The sequence below is a fragment of the Amblyomma mixtum genome, chromosome 3 (assembly GCF_055824585.1).
Source record: "Amblyomma mixtum isolate Tamu chromosome 3, ASM5582458v1, whole genome shotgun sequence".
Taxonomy (NCBI): Eukaryota; Metazoa; Arthropoda; class Arachnida; order Ixodida; family Ixodidae; genus Amblyomma; species Amblyomma mixtum.
In genome coordinates, this window is record NC_143014.1 from 378,334,223 (window position 1) to 378,355,696 (window position 21,474).

General features: G+C 49.7%; 1 pseudogene; it reads left to right on the forward strand.

The window, feature by feature from the left end:
- Nucleotides 1-395: 395 nt before the first annotated feature.
- On the forward strand, nucleotides 396-20,690 carry LOC149356916 (uncharacterized; annotated as a pseudogene).
- Nucleotides 20,691-21,474: the final 784 nt, after the last annotated feature.

Sequence of the window (21,474 nt, forward strand, 5' to 3'; positions counted from 1 at the left end):
GCTGAGTAAGGCGGAGGAGCGAACTCTGCGGCGCCTGCAGACAGGAACTCTTCTCTGCCCTGCGATAGCAAAACACTTTGTTCCGAACATAGATGGGCGCTGCCCGCACTGTGGGGAGATCTGCAATATCTTTCACATGGTGTGGGCATGTACTCAGAATCCTCACCTTCCCCCTTCCCCTACCCCCACCCGAGAGGCATGGGACACTGCTCTCCTCAACTGCTCTACACTGGAGTCCCAAAGGGCTCTAGTAAAGCGGGCGCGAGACGCGGCCTCGTCGTGCGGTGTCCCGGACTAAGGATACCGACCATGCAGCGGGGTTTTGTGACCCCCAAGCTCTCTATGAGCATTAAAGTTTTTCACCACCACCACCTCCGGTCCTTTTTATCGCAGCCATGGACTTCAGCTTGACGGAGCACCGCCTCAGCCCCTACCAACAAACGCTACTGGTTCGCACCAGGTTTGTCCTGCTCGCCCTGGTGGTGGTGATGACTACGGTGCTCCTGGTGCTCACGCGTAGCCACCGGCCGATGGCGCTGGGTAACGTGGCCTCCAAGGGCACGCCGCGGCGCCCGGCGCAGCTCTGCAACGCCACTTCGTGCCGCCTGGCCGGAGCACTGCTCAAGGCAAGATGCTTAAAGGGATAAAGCAGAAATTTGGGCAAGTTGGTATGTATTCATTTTTGAAACAGCGCAACAAAGACGGGACGTGGAAACTAAGGGGTAAAGGGGTCTTTACCCCTTAGTTTCCACGTCCCGTCTTTGTTGCGCTGTTTCAAAAATGAATACATACCAACTTGCCCAAATTTCTGCTTTACTCAATGTTATTTCTAGTTCAATGGGCTCTAACATGTGTACAGCGCCTGTTTGTCTTTACCCCTTAGTTTCCACGTCCCGTCTTTGTTGCGCTGTTTCAAAAATGCTTAAAGGGATACTGAATCAAAATCTTAAAATTGATCAAAAACGCTGAAAATTGATTCTCGGAAGGTGATTACACCGAAATCTAGTCGTCACTGCGCATATTTCTCAGCAGATGGTTTTATTTTCGATGTTTTATGAGCGCGCATGCCAAGAACTCCCGGCCGGCGCGAGGTGAAGAGCGTGACGCCGTGACACCCCCGTCAGACATGCCCCGCCGCGGTGGCTCAGTGGTTATGGTGCTCGGCTGCTGACCCAAAAGACGCGGGTTTGATCCCGGCCGCAGCGGCTGAATTTCGATGGAGGCGAAATTCCAGAGGCCCGTGTACTGTGCGATGTCACTGCACGCTAAAGAACCCCAGTGGTCGAAATTCCCTCCAGAGCGGCGTCCCTCATAGCCCGAGTAGCTTGGGGACGTTAAACCCCATAAAGTGCAAAATGTGCGCGTATGTCACTGACCCGTGCTTCCCTCTGTCGTTGATTACAGGAGACACTGAGCAGCAGCGCCAGCCCGTGCGATGACTTCTACGCATTCGTGCGTTCCGGCTGGCTGCAGCAGCCCTCCTTCGTCAGCACCTGCGACACGCAGGCCGCGCTGCTCGCCTGGCAGGCGCGCTCCAGGCTCAGGAGCATGGCACGGCGTGCGTCGACGACAACGGTGCCCCGCCCGGCCAACAGCACGAGGTGAGAAGGGTGGGCATCACTCACTCACTCACTCACTCACTCACTCACTCACTCACTCACTCACTCACTCACTCATCGCTCACTCATCGCTCACTCACTCACTCATCGCTCGCTCACTCACTCACTCACTTATCGCTCACTCACTCATCGCTCACTCACTCACTCATCGCTCACTCATCGCTCACTCACTCACTCACTCACTCACTCATCGCTCGCTCACTCACTCACTCACTCACTCACTTATCGCTCACTCACTCACTCACTCATCGCTCACTCACTCACTTATCGCTCACTCACTCACTCACTCATCGCTCACTCACTCACTCACTCACTCATCGCTCACTCACTCACTCATCGCTCGCTCACTCACTCACTCACTTATCGCTCACTCACTCACTCACTCACTTATCGCTCACTCACTCACTCACTCACTCATCGCTCACTCACTCACTCATCGCTCGCTCGCTCGCTCACTCACTCACTCACTCATCGCTCGCTCACTCACTCACTCGCTCGCTCACTCTCTCACTCACTCACGCACTCACTCACTCTAACTCACTCACTCACTCGCTCTAACTCACTCACTCATCGCTCGCTCGCTCACTCACTCACTCACTTACGCACTCACTAACTCACTCACTCACTCACTCACTCACTCTAACTCACTCACTGACCCACTAATGTGAAACGTAGCGTTGAAACGTAGCGTTGAAACAGGACACAGAAAGATGAGGACAGGACGGGGACTCCTGTCCATGGATCAAACAATCCATCATTCCTTTAGCGCGCTAGCACTGCATGCTTCGCCAGCGAAATAGGTGTTTAACGTGGTTAATCCGAGCAGACGTGCGAATGAAAGAGTGTCCATTCTTCAATCGGAGGGGACACTTAAGCTCCGGCTTAAGGGTAAGAAGTGATATCCTTAGTCGGTTGAGGCCCATATATGCAGATTTGGTCATTCTCTAATTAACATTCTGAGATGGCGGCGACTGCTCATACCACTACCAGAGCAGTTATGCAGCGGGTAAGCGGTGCGTCACTGCACTGGAAGGTGGCTGTTCCCATCACAGCCACCGGTAGGAATTGTGCGACCAATGCTGCTCTTCCTGAGAAACCTGTCGCGCAGCTGGCGTGACGCTCCTCCGAACTTACCCGTTCTTACCCGAGTAACTCGATTAAGGTCATGCAGTAACTCGGTTGCTCAGCAACGGCACAAGACGTACGTACTATTAGCGTCAAATGAAACGCGAACAAAACACCTGAAACGCGAGCACAAAAAATCAAGCACATTAGCGGCTGCAGATGAAATACAGGGGTGTCCTATTAACACTTCGGAAGAGTGGTTTTTTCGCCTTCGATGGGAAAATCAACTGCTCTTGTATTTTGCCTCTCTAGTATAATATCAGCGAGTTGTACTGCTTGCGTTTCAGCCTTAGTCGCTTTGGGACGTTAAACCCCATAAACCAACCAACCAGTTCTCTTGTTCGCGTTTCATTTGACGCTGATACATATGGCGAGTAGTGAACGTACAGTCTTTGCCAAAAGTAACCGGGCAACGGTGGTTCCTTCCTTAGTCGCGTAGCGAAGCAACTACAGCTGCTCTTAAGCTGTGAATCTGAGTAAAGAAAGGAGTAAAGATTTTAGGATCCTCTTTTGTTCGTTACTTCAAATGAAGGTTTCCAAACGCTTCCTCTAGTGAATTCGGCGTGGAGGAAGACCAGGAGGCGTTCTTGTAGATGATGACAGATAGAGGAGCATATATTTACAGCATACATGTACAAGGAGTAAAACTGGAAACAGCAGAAATGAATTTACAAGAAAAACACACTTTGCGCTACTTTACTCATCGACCTAGCAGGTTAGAGCCTAAGTAGCAGAATGTTACATGCTAAGCATGGAGCCCCAGCTCAGGCTGGACTCCATTCCTTCGGTTCGGTTTTATAACCGTAACAAAGAAATAGGGGCGGTCATTTCCAGTGGCCCGCCCCAAACATCAATTCTCCAATCATTGACCTACCCCGTGGGTTGAGCTCAGCCTCAAACCCAGGGTCTCGCTAAGAAAACAAAATAAAAAACAAACACAACACCACTCTCTCTTCGGTAAGAGCATGCACATACTCCCCGTTGGGGCTCTCCTTTCGACCTGTCCCAAGCACACCGCCGCCCCCCCCCCCCCTCTCCACTCGGACTGAAAGTCAAGTTCTTAGCACAGATGCGTACCCCCTGTCATCAGTGCGTGTCATATGCAAACAATAGATGAGAGAGAAGCCGGTACACAAACGGTGGGACGCTCGGACAAGAGTGATCGATGAGCAGGCGGATAAGAGTGAGGAACGGATGTGGTTCTACGCATCGCCAAAAAACGCTCTAATCGTCTTTTCCTGGGAGCTCTTTGTTGCAAGCGACTGAGCGATTGAGCGGCGCGTCGCAGCGAAAATTCCCAACTTGTTGAAACCTCGCCGCTCGTCGCAGCGACGACTCAAAACAGGTTTTTCGGAAAAACCTGTTTTGAGTCGTCGCTGCGCCGAGCGGCGAGGTTTCAACAAGTTGGAAATTTTCGCTGCGACGCGCCGCTCAATCGCACCGGCCTTTTGGCGGCTCGGCGAACCAGCTAAGGAAGGGTTCCTGTTTTCCCCCTCACATTGGGTTAAGATGTGATAGAGACACCGTAGTTGGAATCACCGTCCCTCAAAGACGCCTCGGCTAGGCCCCGGGGCAGCGCAGGCAGTTATGCGACCTTGGGTGCCTTTCTGACAATGACCTCCGGCGTGAGGGGGCCGCCCCGGGAAGATAGCAGCGGTGCGGTGCCTCAAAAGTGCATCTCTAACTCCCCACCGGCCCTGTGCTTGGGACGGCTGCCGTTTATAACGGACCACCACTTCCGCGGGGGCAGCGCCCTGCAAAGTGGTTGTAGCCGGAAATGAGCGGCGGCCTTACAAAAGTTCAACCCTTGTACTCACATTTTGACACCTTTGTCTTTAGGGGTGCCGTAAAGGCTCCGTTACACGGTTGAGAAGCAAAAACCTGTGGCTCGGTTCCTTTTGGCAAAGGGTGTACGTACGGTGACAAGATTCTTGGTCGGTGTTGGTGAGCTTATGAGTGCTTTTGCGCTAAAAACTATCGTGTCTGTATATGAAGCCAGAGCAGGCAGATGGTTCACCTGCGGCCTAGGTCACGTGACGTTGTGGCGTCATTACAACCTGCGCACCGATTTGCTAGTAAGCTGAGTACCATGGCTTGTGGCAGTTAAATTAACTGGTCGCGAGAAGTTGCCCTGGAAGAGCAACCTGTGCCGCACAAGCCTTACCGATGGCTATGCTTGAAGCATCCACCGGCTAGGCCAGTGGTGCATCGATTAACGGATACAGAAACAGTAGGAGGACCTCTTCGATCTTCGAATGTACAATAGAGAAAGACCAATCCCGCATATATCAGCATGTAGGCACAACGAAGGCGAAGCGATACGCGAAATGGGTAAATGAAATAAAGCAAAACAAGGGCGATCATGTTGGCGCCTAGTCGCATTTAGCTTAACCAGGTAAATCGCAAGCCCATTTCTTTTCCTATCCAACATTTTATCAAGCAATCCACGGGTAATTAAGCCACTTATCAATAATATTAAAAAATTTTGAGCACAAGAAAATTGGTATTACTTGCATGTCCAAGAAAGTCCCTCGAAATATTTTGTTTCAACGCGATCTTGTTTTAGTGCTTTTCTTTTGACATTGCCACTACCGACTTTTCTCTTGTTACAAATTGATGATCGTGGATAGGCGGGGGATTGGAAGGCTTCGTAGCAATGTTTAAGGCAGTGTTCTATGTCTGCATATGTGTCTGGACAGTTTGGGCACTGAGGTGTGGAAGCGTACCGGTACAGATAAAGCTTGGCTGGTGTATATAAGAGATTAAACTGTATTCGGCGAAGAATGCAAGCTTCACGGATCGATAAGGATGGTTGTGGCGGTGATAAAGTCAGCTAAGTCCAATTTTTGCTGCTTGTAGTATTCGTCGACAGTGTGTTCGTAAGCCCTGAGCGCCTGCTTCGTCGGTGGGCTCGTCCATGAGATCCCCGGCGCACGGTTTATAGTTTCGCAGGCAAGCTGGTGAGCCAGCTCATTGCCAGGGATGCCTATTTGACCAAGGATCCACCGAAGGGTCACCGGTCATGGGCTTAATGCTAAGAGGGCGGCATCTAAGAACGATCGGATAGGGAAGGGGAGGGCTCTTTCGTGGAAGGCACGCAGAGCTGCGTGCGAGTCGTATAGACAACCTATGCGGGGGCGGGGGGTAGGGTGGTAAAGTGTGTGATGGCATCGGCGATCCCGTGTATTTCTAGGGCGAGCGTGTAGGGTGGGGAGGTGTATGGACCGGTTGTGTGAGTGCTGCTTGTAGAGAGGCAAGGGTGGAGGAAGATGGAGAGGCAGAAAGTTCAAGTAATATCGGCACGAATTAATAAATTAATCATGAAAGCGACTTTTGAAGTTTTCTTCCAGGGTAGCTTCAAGCTGTAGCCAAAAAATGACGAGCGCGGCAGGGGCGGTGTACTGTGCATAGCATCTACGGAAAGTGTAAGGCGTTACTGCTTTGCTAGGTTTCGAAAAACAAAACGTTAAGCCCGCTTCCGCGGTGAATTTATTTTCCCTGTTCGGCGTTCGCCAAGTTGCCTGTTCAACCAGTGCCCGGGTAAACAGAGGCTCAGAATACATATAGCTCTCACGGGGCGACATGTTCTCATCCTCTACACACTGAAGCACCATGTTCGCCCTTAAAGGCGACCATGGACTCTGAACCAGGCATTCCAAGACACCCACGTCGCCCTCAGAAAGATGTCCGACATCTTTGACATGGTGACAACGTCGTCACAGTGTCTCGTCTATGGTCCAGGACTACGACGTCAGAGAGGCAAGAACTCGTGGTCACCGGCGACCACAGGACCACGCCCAGCTCGGCGAAGGCGGCCGCGTTGTACAGCGATTGCCTCGCGGCCTCCACGGAACACCGCGCCGATGCCCTGGCCGTCTTCCTCAGGGACGTGGGCCTCAGCTTCTCCAACCACGTCAAGAGGCCCGTCGAGCTGGCCATCAAGATCGACCTCTACTACAACCTCAAGGCAGGCCGTCGCGCTCTGCTGTCTCAACTGATCTTTCTTTGCCTTACCGTTTCGTGCGATAAGTCATCGTTCGCTGCTGTTCCCCTATTCCAGAAATCCTGTCGACAGGACGCTTGCATGAGCACGAAATTTTTTAGGTAAAAAAAATTCTGTGTTCCGTGGGCTGTCAGAGATTCTGAGTGGCGATGTCAAAGCAAAAGCCTACATGATTCTCGTACCTGACACATTGGACAGCTGAGCAAACGGCAGTGGTGGCCAACTCGGGGAATTTTCCCTTTTTCAGGAAATTTTACTGGTAAAATATGGGGAAAGCGAATCTTCACGGGTCTTCAGGAAGTTTTAAGAATCGAAACTTTCTAGCTTCTTGCAAACTGCTGCAGCGAAAAAAAAAAGCCAGAAATAGGGTGTTTTAAATCTAATTAAGGTGAAGTTTCGCTTACGGCATGGAACATATCTGTGGCCGCAGAGGCGTGCTCAGGATGTGATCCGCACAACAGGAGTATGCCACTGGCATCAGACACGACGTGTCTAAATTGCTCCCTGTACCTTCAGTTAGCATTTGGACACCTACTGCAAAGTTTCTTTGCGCACCACACGACGTTGAGCTAGCAACCGCATAGATGGCAGGAAGCTGAGAATCTTGACGACGCGAAACAAACTGAACAAGGGGTCGGAGGGGAGCCTTATTCTGCTAGCCAATGTTTCGACAAGATGGCTTGACTTTGTCCATGTCGAACAGTTTCAGACAAAAATTTTGAAAATTGAAAAATCGCAAGGCACTTTTACGGAAATATTGAAGGTAACAGCCCATTCTTCTGGTATGTAGTAAAATCATTATTTTGAAGTGGTTCCATGGATCGCATCGAAAATTTAAGACTACCACAGAAAACAAATGGGTAACGCTTTTTATGATAGGAAAAACGTTAATAGAATAAAAAATTAAAGACTTCCGTCGGGTTATCTGCGGATATATTGACTCTTACAGTGAAATGCAAAAAATGCGTTCATGAAAGATTTCCCGCCCAAAAATGCTTTCGTCCAGAATTGTTGGGTATGAACAAGTCAAACCCTCTCTGCGAAACGTTGTTCAACAGACCGAGGCTCCTCTTCCGCCCCTTGTTTGATTTGTTTTGTGTTGCAAGCAACTCAATTTGTAAACGGGGACTAATGGCCATGAGCTAGGCCAGCATTTGTTTTTAATTTTCTTGCTGTCTCATTTATTTACGAGATCCAAACTCATCGTATAAAAACCGGAGCCAAGTGTGTGTCCACATTTTAGCCGCAGCCGAAGTGAGGTTGTGCCCACGTTTGACGAAGGTTGGGGTTTTCCACTGGAAAGTGAGCCGTGGCGTTGAAATTCGCTCACTTTTGACTTCGAAAGGGCTAGTGTGGATACGCCATGAGTGACGCACGCCTTCTTCGGCACCCTTGTCAGACGCTGTTCGACCTGCGCCGACACCCGACGTGGCGGCGTCCCGACGGCCGGCCGCTGCTCTTCATGGGCCGGAGAGCGGACCTGGAGCACTGGCGACGCGAGAGGGACCACATGCGCCGCCACGGGGCCTACCTGGAGTTCGTCCAGAGATACGTCGTCGCCGTCGTGGCACACGTGTGTACCTTCTTCCACGTGAAACCTGATGCGCGCGCTATGGAGGGCAACAGAGCGGACTGTGAGGGCGGGAAGACACACCTAGGGACGGCAGGCAGTCAGATGGGGAATCGGCTGGGATGGGGATGCTGCGGCTGGTTCAGGAGAGGGTTATTTGGATATGGATAGGAGGGGCATTTGTCGTGCTCTTATAAAAATGGTCTATAGACAGTCTATAGACTTCTTGTACACTGTATTGCCTTCCTATGGATATTTCTTTTTGCCTATTCATAGTCTATAGACTGTATAGAGGAAGAAGTTGGCTTGGGCAGGGCATGTAATGCGAAATCAAGAGAACCGCTGGTCCTTCAGGCTAACGGAGTGGATTCCAAGAGAAGGCAAGCGCAGCAGGGGGCGGCAGAAAGTTAGGTGGCCGGATGAGATTAAGAAATTTGCGAGAATACGGTGGCCGCAACTGGCGAAGGACAGGGTTAATTGGAGAGACAAGGGAGAGGCCTTTGCCCTGCAGTGGGCGTAGTCAGGATGATGATCACGATGAAAAGTGGATGACCATAAATCTATAGATTGTTTATAGACTGTCTGTAGCATTTGTATTCTCTATATACACCTCTCTAGGATTTGTCTATAGGGAGTCTATAGACTTTATGGACAGAAGTCTATCAATAGTAATAGACTGTAATACAACATTTTGGGCGAGTTGGTTACCTACATTCATTATTACAGCGCAAAGACGGCACAGAACAAGCCGGCACAGAACAACAACAAACAACAAGTTGACAGTCAGCGCTGTTGTGTCCCCTTCTTGTTCTGTGCCGTCTTTGCGCTGTAATAATGAAATAATGAAAGTAATAGACTGTCTAAAAAAATTGTAAGCGCACAAGGTGTAAATGATGTGATTATCATTATTATTATTATGATAAGGATGATAACCATGATGACTTTTATGAGCATGCCTCTCTGCATGTAGTGAAGGGTAGAAGGCTATGTGTCGTAAATATTTAGTTATCATGTAATGGTCGCCAATGCCATTAGGCGTTCACTTGAAGTCGTCCCCTGCACATATACTACCCAGGAGGGGAGGGGCGACTGCAGCAGAAAAATGTCCTGAAATGCATTTTCTTCCGAATCGTGCAGAACCGGGCACCACAAGAACAAAGGGAATCATTTCGTCTCCCCTATTCTGTCGTTCGTCTCTTCAGGTTGCATAATATGCACGTATTTCTTTCTATTGTCAATCTCAGTTGAGAAGAAACGCGGCGGTCGCATTAGGGCCCGCTTTTCGTGAAGATGAGCTTTGCGCTACACGCGTTGAGACGAATCAAGGCTCCAGGAACACTGACTGGCTTTTGCTAGCAGCTTCTCAACACTGTCTTAGCAGCTCTTCTTCCCTGCATTGCCTGCGTGCCATGGAATTGTTCTGCGGAAATCCGTCTAAGTAAGCTCGCGGTGACAAAGAATTAGACACGTATTAATTTTTGTTAAAGCCATTTTTAAGCTCTTTCTCAAGTCGGCTTGTGAAAGAAATGGTATTGCCATAGCAGATAGTCGTATGTGAAAGAAATGCATTGCCATACCGGATAGACATAGTAATAGCATATTCATATTGAACTAGTTTCATTATAATTTTTAATTTTGCTCAAACGTCGTTTTCAGAGTTATCAAATATCATCTTAGCGTGAAAATGTTTCCATCAAAGTAAACTACGTCTAATTATTTATGGGTACTGATGCTTCCACGGAAAAAAAGTGAGAGAAAGTATAAGTGGCCGCACGCTACAGGCGGGGACACGGACATGATCATCCACATGTCGCCTGATGTTCGCTTCGTATGCAATAACGGCAACGCATTTCCACCCATTCGAAATTTATCCGCACAAAACTTAGTCAAACGCCCAAGTCTCGTCTGCGACTGGTACTACTTAGAAGTGCAACATGCCTCGAAACTCCGCTATGCTCCAAGAGAATGGTTAGGATTATTTTGCACACAGCGCAAATTAAGGACGGCGCATATAAACTGCGCTTACCTTGGTAACCTCTTTAGTTATAGTTACATGTCCGTCGTATTCAGAGTGAGCTCAGCACCCGTACTCACCCCAGTTTTCACCTGCAATGTACACCTACAAAGAAACAATTTCTGGATGTTCTTCGACTCGAATGCTGATATCACGTTATATTTTGCCGCTAAAAAGGACTTCATGTACACTTAACAAACATGTGGAAAGCTGTAACTAGCGCTGTATGTCAAATACCAATTTTTTTCGTAACTATTCCATTCGCCGTGGCTCAGTGGTTATGGTGCTCGGCTGCTGACCCCAAAGACGCGGGTTCGATCCCGGCTGCGACACTCGAATCTCTATGGAGGCGAAATTCTAGAGGCCCGTGTACTCTGCGATACCAGTGCACGTGAAAGAACCCCAGGTGGTCGAAATTATCCGGAGCCCTTCACTACAGCGTCCCTCATAGCCAGAGTCGCTTTGGGAAGTTAAATCCTCGTAAACCATTCCAATCGCCAAGGCGAGACTCTATTCTCACAGTTCATATTTTTCTCTCTCTTTCTTGTTTCCGAAGTGCTTATGCATTATTGGTGGGGAACTAAATAGCGGTCATCTTTCCCGCGCTGAACGCTTCATGCACCCAAAAGTACAGGAAGATATGGAACCCTGTTTCTTAAACGTGTAAATAAACTGAACTGAACCGAAGACTTCTTCCACCTGGGTCTCGCCGCAGGAGAACGTAACCGACGAAATCGTCCATGACGTCGACTTCATCACGCACCACATCATGTCTATGGAAGAGTCCGTCCTTGCGGTGTCTGCGGTCATCCCCGACGAAGACCCCGACCAATACTACGCCATCGTCCCGCTGCTGGCGGACAGCGGGCCCTCGGTGTCGTCGCCGCTGACGCTGAACAATTGAAGTGAGGCAGCGGTGGGCCACCCTGTCGTGCTCGCGTACCAAGACTTTTTACTCTTTGAGATAGAAGCCTCTGATCTGGCCGCCTACATCACATGGGAGGTGGTGCGATACCTCGGACCGCTAGCCGACCGGAGGTACGTGTTCAAGAGTCATTCTTTTTTTTTTAACGAGATAGAGTTAAATGCCCCGTTACCCAGAAAATCCGGGGTCGGCTTTGTGAGCGAAATATCACGAGCATGATTCTGGCAGGTGGTCCCCATAGAGCAACCTAGGCGGCAGGTGGGTCACCTAGGTCACGTGACCATATGACGTCATCACTACCTGTCCACCGGATTGTGAGCAAAGTGATTATTTATAGCTCGGGAAGAGCAACCTGGGCCTCTCAAGGCTCAGCTTTGGGAGCACCTTCCATCGCAGGGCAGTGGCGCATCGCTTAACCGCTGCACCAGGAGTGGTACGAGGGAGGACTCCCTAGGATCAATGAATGTAGAGAATGACCAATTCCGCATATAGAGACAATAACCCATTACACTATCTCGTCATACGCCTACGGCGGAGCTTAAGTTTCTTCTCCTATTTTTTTTAGCTGAGCTTCCATTTATTCATTTATTTACTTCCATACCCTCAAGGCCAGGAGGAATCACAAAGAAAAGTGATGCGACATATAAAAGTGGTAATCGCTTCTTTGAATTCAATACAGGCAGAGATTGCAGCAATAGAAGTGGGCATCCGTTTCCATTCATTTGAAGTACGAAGAATGAATGATCAGGGCGGGGTCAGACGTTTGGTGTCTTGAGATGCAACTGCTTCTTACGGAGAGGGATGCAGGTCTGAGGTTTAGATGAAGGAGCTTAGGACGCAAAGTAGAATCGGGTAGTCAAGACTTGTTTTCGTTCCATGCATCGAATGAAAAGCGGAAACGCGTGTCACAGCCAATTTTCAAGCAGTCCCCTCATTACTACAGTCTACTACAAGCACCAAGTGAAACTCTACAAATAGATAGTCGACCGTCGATATTTGCGCCCACCTCTGAACATATTACGAACCATGCCTCATGGTGGTATCTTTGTACCGCTTGTTTGTTCACGCTGAAAGCCGCCGACACCCGGCTTTATCATTTTGTTTGAGACTAGAGATGCGACTAGACTTATCTCGAATGATCGCAGCCACATGCAACTGCTTCTGCAATGTTGTTTGAGACAGTTGTAGCTGCTTTTGGTGCCTTATATCGAAGGTTCTTAGTGCCCCGCCTCGGTGGCTCAGAGGTTACGGCGCTCGGCTGCTGACCCGAAAGACGCGGGTTCGATCCCGGCCGCGGCGGCTGAATTTCTTGAAGGCGAAATTCTAGAGGCCCGTTTGCTGTGCGATGTCAGTGCACGTTAAAGAACCCCAGGTGGTCGAAATTTCCGGAGCCCTTCACTACGGCGTCTCTCATAGCCTCAGTCGCTTTGGGACGTTAAACCCCAATAAACCAAACCAAACCAAACCAAACCAAACCAAGGTTCTTAGCTTTAAATTGAACGCGGCTGAGGGCGGCGATGATCCTGTTCTTCGACGAGCGCAGAACACGCTTGTTGCTATTGCCACCACCTAGTTGTTCAGTTTTGTGGGCGCAAGTCAGCCCCAGTAAAAAGTTTCTTTCGGAATCTTTGCGCTGCCATCTTGACTGCCGGACTACCGTCACCGCTACGTGAAAATGAGAATTGAAAGCATTTGCTGCATTCCGTGCTCGAAATGCCCGTATTTCCTTGACGAATGGTATTCGCCACAGGATTTTCCGCAACGGTTAGCATCCGCGAACTTCAACCTCAGTCGCGTATACTTTTCCCCCCTTAAAATTCTCACCAGCACGCAGCATCTGTTTAAATTGTGTGAGTTGATTCATCTAAGAACACGATTCGGCGCAAAACATAAAATCTGAAGCTGATCAAGCTTGGACTAGTTGGTACTTTAACATCGAAATGTCGGCTGCTGTAAAGCAAGTATGTACACAAACAGAGAGGACACAGAGACACTGCAGTGTTCGTGCCTAATTTACCAACCTGATATAAGGACACCGAAGCAGCTATTTCTTTATGCATTTTGTTGTAACGGAGACATGATGTACCCTTCAAACCCCTTCACGAATTGCAGGCTTTCGTACGGCACCTCTGAGGCCACCTGCTTCGAGGCTGTGCACAGACTGATGCCGTACCCTAGCGTGCTGCCGTTCATGGAGAAGCTGGACTCATACAGCGGCTTGGAGGAGGCCGAGCTCATCTTCAGGGACGTCTCCGAGGCCATGGTCAGCTTCATGAAGAAGCAAGGAATCAGGCTTCGGACCACGTGAGTGCGCTTAAACGACACGAAGAGTCGTCGTCATAATGTGCGCTGGGTCTTTTATGCGATAGCATTGAACCCTCACGGGTGCAAAAACCGGGCGCCGTCCGCCGTCGTGCACAAAAATCCTGATTGGCTGGCTGGCGTTGACGTCACGGAGTGGAGAAATCCCATTGGCTAGAGGGACGTGAGTTCACCAGACAGGAAGTGACGTAGCCAGACCAGGTTTATCTGTGTGAAGCCTCCATCCGCCAACCGTGGTAGGTGATGTACAAGAAGAGCTCGGGAAGAGAAACTTGGGTCTCAGAATACCCTGTCAGTCACTTCCGGCAAAGGCATCAACAGCTTCGAATGCCAACAAATAAGGGGATTAGGTGCCCCTGTGTTAATGCGATGGCGCTAAGGCTTCCGTTCTGCAGAAAATCGGACGTCGTTGTCGGCATTGTGAGGGAAAAATGAACCGGGGCAAGTGAGCTGCTTCGGTCGTGTGACCTTGTGACGCCATCGCAACCTGGCGGCAGGATTGTGAGCAAACCGCCCAGCGTGGCAGGCGGCAGTTCAGTTAAATATCAGCCGCGAGAGTTTGCTCGGGAGGAGCAACCTGGGCCGCACAAGGCCCACCGGTGGGAGCCATCGCAGCTGGGCAGTGGCGCATCGCTGCGCCACTGCGCCAGGAGTGGGATCTGTGAATGTAGAGGATTACCAATTCCGCATCTATCGGCATTAACTCATAAACGCTGTCAGGTTAAGGCAGAGCATAACTGTCCCTATAATGGGCATTAATCCATTAACTTTATCGTCTCATGCACTTAAAGAGAAGCTTTAGAGTCCCCTGCAATTTTTTTGTGAACGTTAATTCAACCTCAATTAAATTCACTCGCCCCGAGCAAATCACAGTCCCAGGTACCTCGGGCACTGGGGTATTTTTTCTGCACTTCCACTCCTACTGTTCACCCGCATTAGTCTGCTATAAACATCATTTTATAAACGCTGCGATTGCGCATTTCTTCTTCTATGCTGTACCACTAACAACAGACGTTACAATGCATTGCAAAAAAAAAACGCGGCAATAGAAAAATTCCGGGACCTTTCACTCGTTCTCTGCTCGAAATGTCAGAAACAGTTCTGCGACAGCTCTCATATTTCCAACTCTTCACGCTTTAAAACCTGAGAGGTCTAAGCTGTATTGCATCCATTCAGCGTTGCAGGTAGTGCCCTGCAGTAAAAAATCACGCGCTCACTGCGCACTTGCAGTCTCAGGGAATAAAAAAATCGGTACCCAGGGAAGATGACTCCAATGTCTGAAGTACCTCACGTGAAAGTGCGTGGATAAGTACCTCAACAAAAATGCCGTTTGCATTGAAACCAAACACTGAAGGTTTAAATATGGTTATAAAATAAAACTGCCTTTTCGAGGGTGAGGAAATGATAGTAATAAATGCGCCTTCTAGTCAGCTATTTCAACTTTCTAAATTAATATAGCTTGTTTTTCGATCTTACGGTACTAGCGTGCACGGTCTATTCTTTATACTGCTAACAGTGCCAGTTGTGTTCCTTTATTTTATCGCTCCGTTACCAGCGCTTTTTTTTCTTCACGCTTCGTTTATTTTTTCTCCTACTGACGGTCTTTTTACAACCCGTAAATGTGCAAGCATCGTCTAGTTTCTGGCTTCCTTCTCTGAAGTTGGCTTTCTCGCAAAAAGGAAGTTCTAACGGCAAAGCATACTTTAACAAAGGCGGCTGTAAGACTGCAGTAACGTGATTTTTTGTTATGGATTTACATGGAACAAACTATTATCTGAGATATTAGACCACTAAGCTCCGCTGCAAAGCTGAAACGCCAGTACTGTTCTGACGATGATGACAATCCAGGCTGCACAAAACCTATGTGTTGCTAAAGCTTAAAGGGGTCATGACATGGCCTACCAACAAATCGTGCATTTACGTTGCAGCTACTAGCCACGACGATATTATGCGTACTTAGAAAAAAAGTAAGGCGCGTATTTGAACTAAAAATTGTAATTTTGAAGTTATCGGCTTTGAGTCCCTCCCTTTTGCAGCGGCGGCCATATTGAAGCAGCTTGAGTGACGTCATAAACTGACAGCGCCGTCGTCTGTCGCAAAACTGCCGCGCGCGCAGTCGATGCGGAGCAGAGCGCGGCAGAACTTCCCCCCTTTAGGTCACCGCAAACAAAGCCTGAACAACGAACAACTCACACTCCATACGCTCACTACGCGCAGTTCAGTCGGGAGAAAACACGTGACTTTCAGTCTACGTCGTCACGAACCGCGAGCGCATCAGTGTTTCCTGACTGCCACACGGTTCAGGAGAACGTTTAAAAATTCAGTTGCAAATTACTCGCTGCATCAAATGAGCTTATATTATGTTCATTTGTTCCGAGATGTATAGCGAACAACACAGAATGAACAGCTTGGGTGTGAAAAATGGTGTCATGACCCCTTTACAAACGAGTGATTTAGGTAAGGCAGTGTCGGCACAATACGGCGTGGCAAGAGCCCTCTGAAGCGCCGTTCTGACGTCGCTTTTATTCAGCCTTCAAGTGCCGTTTGACGGCGAGGGAACAGCGTGCCATAGCACCTTCCCACGGCGCTCAAGCTATGCATTCTAGCGCTGTCCGGCACTGGTGCTGCTTTGCGATGAAGGAAACTTGCGGTAAGCTCAATATTAAGGTTTGATTTGGCTTGGTTTGGTTTGGTTTATGGGGTTTTTAACCTCCCAAAGCGACTCGGGCTATGAGGGACGCCGCAGTGAAGCGCTCCGGAAATTTCGACCATCTGGGGTTCTTTAACGTGCACTGACATCGCACAGTACACCGGCCTCTAGAATTTCGCCTCCACTGAATGCGAACGCCAATGCTGGGACTGAACCCGCGTCTTTCGGGTCTGCAGCCGAGCGCCGTTACCACTGAGCCACCGCGGCGGCTCAATATTAAGCACGGGCTAAGTGAGCCTGTGCTGACACTTGATATTTTCACAAGTTTGCTCCGTCATAAGCCGCAGGAGCACGGAAAACGCGGCCGTCACACACGCCAGCTAAAGATTTTGGTGGTTGTAGGAGTGCATTGTTGATTCATGGGAGAAATGCAGACAATACACTCTACAGAAATACTATTTAGGCTGTGTGTATCGCTTCAAGCTGTTTGACGTATTTTGTAATTTCACTGCTCTTCGGTGTGCTGCGTGGGTGAGGGGTTGGCTGCAAGGAAGCCCTTCTTTCCTAAATAAGGCTATTTGGCTTTGACTTTGTCACCCAACTCGAGCAGCGATGCCAGCTTCCGACTGCGGCTTCCCACGGCCAGCCAGCTGGACACCTTCTACGAGGAGCTACAAGTGGACGACGAGGACGAGGCCTCCGAGCAAGCGGGTGTGGAGGAGAGGCCTTTCCTGCACGCCTACCCAGCCTCACTGTCCCAGATACGCAGCAAGGAGCTCTTCAGCATCGCCGATCCCAGCGCATTCTTTCCGGTTCTGCCCCCACGAGGCGGACATGCGCAGGCTAGTCGCGCAACTTATACGATCAGTCTCACAGAGTGAAACTACTGTAGATACATACGTTCAGAACTGGGTGCAGCTGCCTGAGTAACGCATTTCTATTGATTGCCCACAAAAGACCCTGCGTGGTTGGCTTCACCCTGCTATTACAATGGGTTTTTGGTTGGTTGGTTTCACCGCATAACAATAAAGTCGTGTAGAGAATGCGTGCGCCAGAGCAAGGAGTACCTGCATTCGGGTAGTCCTCGCTCTTACACACGCATTTTTTGCACGACTTATGTGTTATGCGGCGAAGCCAGCTTAACAAACCCACCATAGTTCTTGCGGTGAAGCCAACCAGGCAGGCTTGCGTTTAGATGTGTTGACAACAGTGTCGCCGCTGCATCCTTGGATACGATTAATCACTCTAAATGGTCTTCGTAGTCTACCAAGTAGTGCACGATATCTCGCTATGCGCGGTTATTTACTATCGGCAACCAAAGCTTCCAGGAGGCAAGAAATGCAATCATGTGAAAAGAGCCAGTTGATTTAGACCACGTCAATTAACTTCGGCGTACTATATAATGCTAGCGCAACTTTCACCTCCACAAATGGCTTGCAGAGCCACGGGCTACTAACGGACCTATGGGCTTCTGTTGCGGCTCAAGCGTCCTGGATACTATTGTCCCCGACAGTACGCTTGTAATGATGAGGGCAGTCTTTATGGTTGTCCAGGTGATCTTTACACCTGTACTGTCATCCAAGTGTGCACTGTAGTCTGCATGGGAACTGGGCAGCGCTATGCAGGCAGAAAAGCGAGTGATAACCAACCTTGCATGCACTAGAATACTGTACTGGGTTGGAAAAAAAAAATGCCTTTTGAATCTACGGAGCTGTCACACCCGGTACAAAAGTCATTTTGTTGCAGTTCTCCGTGAGTATTACGGAGGACATTTAGCGCACTTATGGCACCACAAAAAGAAGATCCGCTTACGATACGGTCATCGATACCTACCCGGCTATTTCCCAACAGCAGAAAAAAATATTTTTGTCTCATTGCTTAGTGTTCTATTCTGTATGATTGTTTCAGTTTGCGCCTTGTGTCATATTCTTGTAATCAATTACAAGTGCCTTTTTCTATGCGTCATTCCCTCGCTGTGTTTTGTGCACATCGTGTTTCAAGGACATTTTCAGCTACCTCAACCCTCATGTAACGCCTCGCTTGTGAGGCCCTCGAGGTACGCCAGAAACCGTCAAACAAACAAACAAAGAAACCACAACTGATAATTCTTGAGCGCCGTGCACAAGCATCACAATTATAATGAAAAACGGCCGGAATAATACACGCTTGGATGAGAAGTATAGTTGTCTCCACTTTATATTTTTCGTTATTTTGCCAGCCGCGCGCGGTAATTTTCAAAACTGTATGAAAATGGTTCTGCTGTGGTAGGCTGCTATGTCATACACTCTTGCAGATCATCCCAGCCTCGCGCAAAATTCACTAGACCCGTTAGGAATTGCTTAGGTTCTACCTAGCCATCAGAACCTCAAAGGACAACTGTTCGCTGCGAGGACTAGAAGGTGCAGATGATTTTATTAAAGCGAAAGCTTTACTGGCCTAGTCAAGCCGAAGTCATCGGTGTCACAATCTGTCCTTCAAGTGGACGAGCGGTGGAGGTATGGCAGCCGCGTGACATGCCACGTCACTCGCCGCAGCTGCAAACGCGCGCCGCCGTGGCGCCGAGCGCTGCCTTGGCAGCTGTGGCCATGTGACTGACCACGTGATTCGCCGTTTGCCAGAAAAAAAGAGCCGGCGCCGCTCTTGTGGCCTTCGGATTGCAGTTGATGATGATGAAGAAACTATTTCCGCCAGAAGAAGACCCGTGCCCCTCCGGGTCCGCACGCAGGCGTCCGGGGAGGGGCAGCGTCGCAGCTGGAAGACTAGCAACGATATAGTCTCGCAGCTTCTGCTGCCAGGCGGGTAGCGTATCGTTGTATGCTAAGGTCGCCACTTCTGAGTATGGTCTCCCATTCCTCTGCATTATTAATTCTGCCATATCCTGGGGCACTGGGGCATCTCCATAGTATGTGTTCGAGTGTAGCGGTATGCCCGCAGAACTCGCACACCTCCGCATCCTCCCTCGTGTCACCTCCTGTCCAGCTCATCCAGAGCGGGGATGCGAAGTTTCTAGCTTGGAGTCTTCTCCAGTCATAGGCCTCAGCCGAGCTAAGCGATCTATCCGGAGGAGGATAGATCCTTTTGCTCTTTTTCTGATTGTCTGTGATGCTATTAAAGGTGTTGGTTTCTTCTTTAGTGCTGAATTCGTATGAGGTGTCCACGGCTCCCCGGGGTAAAAGAGGAGCGGGCGAGCCTCTGGGCGGCCTCGTTTCCAACCACACCCGAGTGGGCTGGGCTGAAGACGATTAGAATACTGTGGGCTGGGATGAAGTCTTTTAGATATTTAGCCGCCATTTGGTGGATGCGTCCCTTATTGTAATTTCTAATTGCGGCTTGGTCGCGTACTACGTATTTGGTACCTGGCTGAGTTAGAGCGATTGCTATTGCAACCTCCTCCGCCACAAGGGGTTTTAAGTCAAGGTGTCTTACAACGCGTAACGTTCTGCCTGAGTCCCCGACGGCTACGGAGACGGTGTTGTCTCCTAGCGTGCCTACCGCGGCATCAGTGTAGGCCACGGTTCGCAGTGGCATCTTGCCTAGCTTAGCAGCCAGCTGTGAGACCCTGCTTTTCCTTCTGCCTGCGTCGTGGATGGGATGCATGTTTCTGGGTATGGGAGCGATAATAAGATGCTCTCTTATTCCTCTTCCCAGATCTGTTTTAGTGTTCACTGTGTTATTTACGATTGCCCATTTCGCTAGCTCTAGATATTTCCTTCCTGCGGGTGTGGATGTTAGCCTTTCGATTTGCGATGTTCTAATCGCTTCAGTCAGTTCTCGCTGCGGTCCGAACGAGTCGGCCGGAGCCATCTACGTCGTTGGGACGATTTCGCTAAACCACGCTTAGCACAGCAAAACTGCAACCATTTTTTGTCAACATTTTGGGCTAAGGGTCCACTTCACTTTCCTCAGTATACAATCATCACTGTACGACATTAGACTCATCCAGCTCAACCCGCGGTGCGCGCAGGTCACCCGCAATGGCGACAACCGCGTTCCTCTGACTTGGCTCTTGCCTCCACGGTTCGGCGCCGACGTGCCCCCGCTTCTCAACTACGGCGGCTTCGGCCTCGAATTCGCCGCAGACCTGCCCCGGGGAGCGTCCCTAGCTCCATCGTGGCTGGAGTGCCTCGAGGCGCTCGAACCCCGACTAGCCCTGCGTGGCGAGAACGACGCCCCGGCCCGCTTGGCGCTCGCCACCGAAGTGATGGGGGCGTTCGTCGACCTCTACCTCAAGGTGGGCCGCTTCATCGCGCTGCCCGGAATGGAGAGGTTCAGCGAGGAGATGCTGTTCTTCGTCAGCGCCTGCGCTGGAATGTGCTCTAGAAACGACCCGGGGCCATACCACCGCTGCAATCTGGCCGCCAGGAACTCGCCCCTCTTCGCCCAGGCGTTCGACTGCCCCGAGGCGTCGTACATGAACCCCCCGGAGCGCTGTTCCTACGCCAACCACACTCGCAAAGGATAGTAAAACGCTCAACAGAATTTTGTTTTGTTTTATAACTTGGGCTGGCGCTCCTCATTTTCACCCGCGTATGTGCTCGCGATTCATGGCAACACTCTTTCTTACTCATAATAGGTCCCACAATAGATGAGTTACTGACCGAGGCAAAAAATTTTATTTATTTTATTTATTTATTAGAGATACTATCAGTCCGGTCTAGTCCAAGATAGGAGTGACACAAGGGTAGTACAGATTACAAAGGCGGAACACAACAAGCAAAATAAGCACCATCCAGTCGGTGCCAGGTTTTAACATACTGACCTGTACGCAACAAACAAACATGCGCAAAAAATCTCGCTGCAACGGAACAGAAAACAATGTGAAAAGACCATGCCCAACACAAATGCAAAGCGCATTATATCAGGCACTATACCAACAAATCACGAACTCCAGCGGAGAACACATCCACACCCGACGAAAAAAAAAATAAGCCCCATACTTTTTGTAGTCATACTGATATGTTTTGCCGTACTAGTAGCGTGTCCCACCAGGCATCGTGTCCAGGAACACCGCCGCTGTGCCGAAGGAGGAAGGAACGTGGGCCGGAGACGGGGAGTAGGGGAAGTGAAGGAAAAACTGTATTTACATTTTTACATGATTATTTACTAAAATGACAAACACGGTAAAAACTGAGAAGTCTCAGGGAAACGTTGAGCGTATCGCTCAGGGAGTCGCTCCGGGAATGGCTTTTGATGAATGGCTCGAGCGCTTTAAATAGACCCTCCCGAGATCTTCCCGCCTTTTTCAA